The sequence below is a fragment of the Gavialis gangeticus genome, unplaced genomic scaffold (genome assembly GCF_001723915.1).
Source record: "Gavialis gangeticus isolate Ggan-Ray unplaced genomic scaffold, GavGan_comp1, whole genome shotgun sequence".
NCBI classification, from domain to species: domain Eukaryota; kingdom Metazoa; phylum Chordata; order Crocodylia; family Gavialidae; genus Gavialis; species Gavialis gangeticus.
This window is the reverse complement of record NW_017728984.1, coordinates 47791-54472: the sequence shown is the minus strand read 5'-3', so window position 1 is coordinate 54472 and position 6682 is coordinate 47791. Positions and strand designations below refer to the sequence as shown.

At 50.2% G+C, this 6682-nt stretch overlaps 1 protein-coding gene across 2 annotated transcripts in view; it reads left to right on the top strand.

Annotated features, from left to right (window-relative positions):
* Positions 1–6511: 6511 nt before the first annotated feature.
* NDEL1 (nudE neurodevelopment protein 1 like 1) overlaps positions 6512–6682 on the top strand; it is a 47573-nt gene continuing 47402 nt past the window's right edge. Inside the window, exon 1 of one of the 2 annotated variants that reach the window (XM_019513657.1) lies at positions 6512–6610. The gene's annotated coding sequence lies outside the window, so the exon portion shown is untranslated. The remainder of the gene's footprint in view (positions 6611–6682) is intronic. The other variant, XM_019513666.1, reaches the window with a different exon arrangement.

Below are 6682 nucleotides of genomic sequence, written 5' to 3'. Positions count from 1 at the left end.
GCAGCCTGCCCTTGCCCCACACACAGATCTGGGGCCACACACCCCCCCACAACCTCCCAGGGTGCCTGGAGCAGCGGGAGCTGCCACCCCTTCCCAATGCCCCCCAGATGAGCTGCTTATGGCTCTGCCCAGGCCCTGCCCTGGCTGTGCAGCATCTGCCCCAGCCCCACCCCCTCCCCCAGTGTGTGGGCCTCGATCTTCCCCCTCCAAAACAAGAAAAAACTATAAAGGGGTACATGAGCTGAAACTTTGAGACAGAAGAGGTACCCTTGTTAAAAAAGATTGAAAACCCCTGCTCTAATCTACTGCATGTAGCTGGTATTGGTAATTTTGCCTGATTGCTAACATCCCAGTAACCAGTGTACAGCTTGAAGAATTTGTCTTAGATGACCCTGTTCTTCTCTAGGCAAAATTAGCAAGACTCCCAAGAGACTAGCTGATGCTGGCAGGTTACATGAAGCATGAAACTTCTCACAGCTGCTCCTTCTGCTCTGATAGAGCCCTGATGCAGCTGAAAATGTAACAACATTATGTATGCTATTTCTGGGGGTGGCAGTAAGGGCCAACAAGAGGGAGCTGAGGACTTTGAGGTACTACGATCTGGGGATTGGAATACTTCCTTGGGAGACAAAGGTTCAATTCCCTCTTCCACCACTCCTTTGCATGGCTTGGGCAATGTTGGTTAGGCCCAAATACTTATTGGTATTTACTAGGCTCCTAACTTCTATTGAAACTAATGGGAGTTGGATGTGTTCTACATAAGTGTAAGATACAGACTGCAGTCTCTTGATGCCTCAGCTGTCCTAGGGTTGGTGTGAGGATAACTACAGTGATAGCTGTGCTGAGATGCTATGGTAGTAGAAACCAGATAAGGATGAGACAGACAACATGGGGAAGGAAGGAAGAATGGGGGAAGACCATATTGTAACACACAAAACCACGTCACATACGTAATACAGGGCTGTCCACTTGCTAGCCTGTGTGCCATATGTAGCCTGCAAGGGGTTAACATGCCCCAGGGTTCCCACCCAGCAGCAGATGCCGTTATTGCTCCCACTGCAGCAGCACTCCCCATCTTCTGCTGCATGCCCCTTACCCAGGGTATAGTGTGGTTTAGCATGGCATGGTGCAATCCACGGTGTTTGGGGACCGAAGCACCCATGCAATGCAGTGCAGATGTAATGGAGAAGGCTGTGGCCAGACAGCTGAAGGTGGGAGCGAGAGCTTGGTGTGTGCGCATGACATACAACTTGGACAGCAAAAGGCCCCCAGAGTGCATGGCTCTTGGGGGTGCAGCCTATGGAGCATGTGGCCTTTGGGCTGCTTAGAAACTGAACAGCTCTGATATAATTGCAATATTTCTAACTGGAGGTTACACGAAGCATGAAAGTGACTTTTAGTGGGGAGAGGCCACTAAAAGTGGTCAGCAGCCAGAAGGTTCAGGTTAGTGCATGCCTAGGACAGTGTGTCAGGAGAACAGAAAAATATGTAAGATCTTTCTTACAGTGTTTTGTAAAAACACCAATTAGTTAACCCATTTAACATCTGAGCAAGGCAAAAAAAATGCATTTCAGTAGAGATGTGGCTCTATTGAAGTCAATAGAATTATGCCAATTTGCATCAGTTAAGGATACAATCTGACCCACCAGTTTTACTCTGTTTTATTTTACAAAAGCTTCTCTTATAGTGGTTCTCAACCTCTTTAGACTCAAGGCACCCCTTAGAAAATGGCAGCTCTTAGTGTTTTGACTAAAGAAAAATAATGGAACAGTTCTTCTGTTGCAAAGAACTCTGCAAGACCACACATCAGAATGTTTTTGGTAGGGATGCAGTGATAGAGATTTTGGGGGTTGATATTGAAAGTTGATTTTCAAGGAGGCATATTAGCCGATACTGATCCGATTTCTGATACAGCTGCTGGTAAGTCTGTTGTGGTGGATGGGGAGGGAAGGGGTGTGGGGAAGGCAGATCAATAGCCCCTGTGGTGAGAGAGGGAGTGGGGCAGGGGCTGGTGCTGCCTAGCCAGGGCAGGGTGCAGGACAAAGCTGTGGCTTGTCTGGGGGGCACGGAGCAGCTCCTGCTGTCGCATACACCCTGGGAGGGCATGGGGGGAGGTGTTCCCTGGATCTGTGCAGGGGGGGGCTGCAGCTGTGGGCTGGGGCACCAGTCGCAGAGCCGGGGGAGCGTGGGGGAGCATGGGGGGGCCATGCCCCCCTGCAGACCCGGAAGTGGACCGGAAATACTTCCAGTCCACTTTTGGATTTGCCACCGAGCATGTGGAGGGCCACCCCGCACTCCTGTGGGATGCTCCATCCACCCCAGCACCGCAGCATTCACAAGCTGTGCTGGTACCTCAAGGTATGTAGAAAGAACTTTTAAAGCTGTGTCTATGGCTGAATTGCTGATTCTCTGAATCAGCATCAAATCTTCAGATTCAATTGAATCAAATTGGGAAAGTGATCTGAATCAATGAATCAAATCACTGTCCCTGATGTGGGCCAAATCTGAATCAAATGGGGCCCACTTCGCACACCCCTACTAGTTTTCCTAGTAAAGGACATCCAAGATGCACAATGTGCCTTTCACAACATTTCAAGTGAGACAGTAGACAGGATGTGATTGTAGGCAGCTATCAGCTGCTTTGCTTCCTGTCTTTAACCACATTTCCTGTCTTTTGCTTCCATTTACATAAAGCAGCTGAATCTTGAACTCTCAGAAAAAACACTGAGTTGAATTAATGCTGGAAAATGGTTCTTTTTTCATTACATTTACTGAGCAATCAATCAGCTGCTGTCATGTGTTAGCAATCACACCACCCTATTTTGGCCCCACCATCACATCTCTGTGCAACCCAACTACTGTCCTTTGCAGTTCTATACTCAGGCAGCCCATCCTCCTCTACTGTACCTGAAGTACTTTACCAAGAGAGAGCGCTCTTCGGTGTACACTTTTGCTTCCACAGCAAGGACAAGCATCTCCTCCACTCTGCAGCATAACATCAGCAGGGAAAATGTTACCAAAAAGGGTCAGAACAGAAGGAAACCCCACACAAGAATACAAAAGCTGAGGGGATACAGAACAATACGGGGATCCAGCTGTGGCTTAGAACAACTATGAGAACATAACAGAGTACTGGGGAGGAGGATGAAAGCCTAGCTTTAGAAGGGCTAAGCGTCATAATTGCAGGGCTGGATTAAGAATTCTTAGGATTTTGGATCCAAAGAGCATGGCAACTGGAGATGACTGTCCTGACCACCACTCATAACAATTTTTCCGATATTAACTATGTAACCAAGTATGAAAAAGGCATACAAATAAGAAAGTGCTACATTTATCATATTTCAAATGACTTTAAAAAAAATTAGGTTGAAAAGCTCTTGTATTATGTTATTAAAGTCCAGTTGTCATCAGATGTTGCGGTTCATTTGCTCTAAGATATAAAGCATTTAGTTATCTCTGTTGCATTCTTGATTTAAGCTCATTTTTTATCCTAGCCACATTCGAGAATGTATGCTTTCTTTCAGTTTGTGATAGGCAGTGTTAGAAAAATCTCTGCAGTGATGTCCACATTAGGGAATACTGATTGAAGGCCTCTCTGTCTTAGATCTTCTAGCAGCTTGGTTGGAGATTCATTATGAAAACTTTCAAAGTTCAAGTTTTGTGGGTAAAGTGCAGCAAATGCAGCAGTATACTTGTGAATGCCAGGGATGTGCAATGGGCTGAGTTCAAACAAAACTCCAAAAGTGTCAGTCAGCATCTTATAAGCATCATTATTACTTGTCTTATTTGCAAAGACAAGTTAGCAGATTGTTAATTAAAAGACTGAATGTTTCCAAACAAAAACATGTTGTCTTCCTTGCAGTAAGGTCTCAGGTTGTCCTGATTTATCTGCACATTCTTTACTCTCGAGTACAGCACAGCTCACTTTGATATTTTTCGGAAATGGCTTTGCATATATTCATAGCAACATTTTCAAAATTGTCAAATTCTTCTTCTGGGGCAGCCGCAAAATGATTGTACTGACCACAGCAGGTGAGTTCCTGTACTAAGATTGCTATGTGTTCTTTGTAACTGTATGCTGGTCACTTTAAGTTGCTGAAGTACTATGTTCCAAAGTCGGAGAAGTCAGATCACAGCCTGGCTCTGCAACCCTTCAACACATACCTCATTCATCACCATCTTCTTTGGTATAAGGTGACCACTTTTTCAAAATGGAAAGGTGGGAGGGACACATGCCTGCCTCTTCCTCAGACCCCACACCTCTGGCAGCAGTATGGCTGGAGCAGAGCATGCAGTGGGCAGCCTACATCTGCCCTTGCCCCATGCACAAATCTGGGGGGGGCACTCCCTGGGAGTGTGTGCAGTGGCAGAGAGCTGCCCCCCCTGGACAAGCCACCTGTGGCTCTGTCTTGCTCCAGGCCTCAGCCTCGGACACTGCCCTGGCTGGGCAGTGCCCCCAACCCCTGTCCCATTCCTTCCCTCATCGTGGGGGCCTCAGTCTGTTATCCCCTACCTCCCTATGCCCCCCTCCCATAGTGTTACCTGCAGGTAGCTGCTCTCTACACTGCCTGGCTGTATTCCTGGCCATGTGCATGTGTGCAGGCACACACATGCACGTGGCGCCCTCTACATCCAACCCCCAGCAGCCTATTTCCTACAGTTTTCCTCAGTGAATGGAAATCCCGGATCCCTGGATGACACTGCGAATCCAGGACAAATGCTGTCCCAGAGTCATGCAGCCCAGGATCAGGACCTGATGTTCCCATTCTGGGACTGTCCTGCTCCATTAGGGATGGGTGGTCACCCTACTTTGGTATCATGGCCAGCTTCCTTATTCAGTAAATACCCTGCTGGTTGCAACTGTGTGCAAGTGTTTGCTGAGTACACTGTTTCTCCACCTGGGTGTAGTCACTGCATTAGCTGTAAAGCACCTAGTATTGCTTTGCTATCTCAGGAGCAAACAGTGAGCGAAGACCAGATCACTCTGGAGCAACAGTTAGCAGAGGCTGCGCTCTGGTTCTACTCCTTCTGGTGCTGATCACTTGGTTTTCCTTCCTCCTCCCTGGCCATGAGCCTGTTCTCCAGCTATGGACATTGCTAATGTCTGCAAGTCCTACTAATTGTAGGGTGAGGGTTAGTGAACTTCTGCATGCCTCAGAAAAACACTCCAGCACCTGGTCTCCTACCTTGCTGCTAAAAGTGGCAGCAGTCCGACTGACAGGGTTTGAATTACACTTTGACTCTTGGGAGGGGGGAGGGACTGCAAAAAAAACTGGGCTGCCCCTCACAATACCCTAATAAAATTAGAACCCCCCCAGGTTATGATTTTCAAAACTTACAAGGGGCTCATCTCTTATGGGGTGGGGGGGCTCAGCCCTCCTGAAATTCGAACCTGTCTACCGAGTTTTCACCAAACCCTAATCCGTCAAAGATGCAGAGACCTGGCATGTTAACTACCTCCTACTTCTATAACACGGTCCTGGGTATGACCATAAACTGCATCCGAGTGGAGGGTTTGATAGCAATATGGTGGGACGGCTCCTACAAAATACCAGCGTTGCAACCTCCAGAGTAAGGTGAGTATAGGGCGCCTCAAAACCTGGCCCTTGCTCCTGGGTTGGAGTAAGGCTATGGGACATCACCCTGACAAAACGCACCCTCGCTGAGGGCTGAGGCAGTTGGTGGCTCTAACCTGTCTCCCTCTGGCAGCAGCTACAACCATTGAGACACTGATTGTCTGGACGCAGTCTGGCCTTCAGACTCTGTCTCAATGGTCTGAAGGGGGATGGTTGGTCTGGGGCAGCCTCCATCCTCTTGCCCAGGTGGACACATTGGAGGTCTCAGTGAGGGCTGCAGGACTTTTTTTTTTTTAAAAGAATATTTTCCAAGCCAAATCTAGTCCAAATCCATGAGTCGGTCCAGAACTATGTGTCCCTACAACCAGCAAACATCCTCCATCCCCACCAGGGGCTTCAGACATTTCCAAAGTCTGTTCGCAGGTGTCCTACGTGCAGGCCCAAGCCCAGAGGCCTGGGGTTTGGATGCCCCCGAGTTTCGCCTGCCCTCAGCCACACGGCCGCAGGAGCAAGCTAGGGAGTAGCGGGCTTTAACCCCAACCCCTCGGCGCGTACTAAACCGCGCCGGAAGAGCAGTGGAACCAGACACACACAGTGCTCGTTTCTCCCGCCCCACGCCAGAAGGCGCATAAGGAACCCGAGGCAGTGTCAAGGCGCCTGCGCAGCCCTTCCCGCCGGGGGGGGGGGGCTGACTGCGTCTCTGGAGAAAGCCCTAGGAGAGAGACAAGAAAGTCTCGTCCCAACCCGACCCCTCCTGCCCGAAGTGCCTCATACAGCAGCTGCGGATGAAGGAGCCGGGGCAGCCAGCGGGCCTGGGCGCGCAGGAAGAGGCAGCACAAGGACCCATTGCCAAAGCAGGGGCTCCTCCCCATGGGTGACGGTCGGCGGCCTGACGCCCCCCGTCCCTGTGACGTCGCGGCGGAGGCCCCGCCCCGCGGCTTGTTGTCACCGCGCGGCCCCGCCCTCCGCAGTCCCCGGATGAGGCAGGGCTCGGAGCCGGGAGCGGTCGGGGCGATGGTGCGGTTGTGACAGAGGTGAGTGGCGGCCGGCGGGAACAGCTGTGGGCGGCGGCGCCCGAGCGCGGGGGGCGGCGGCCCGGGGGGCAT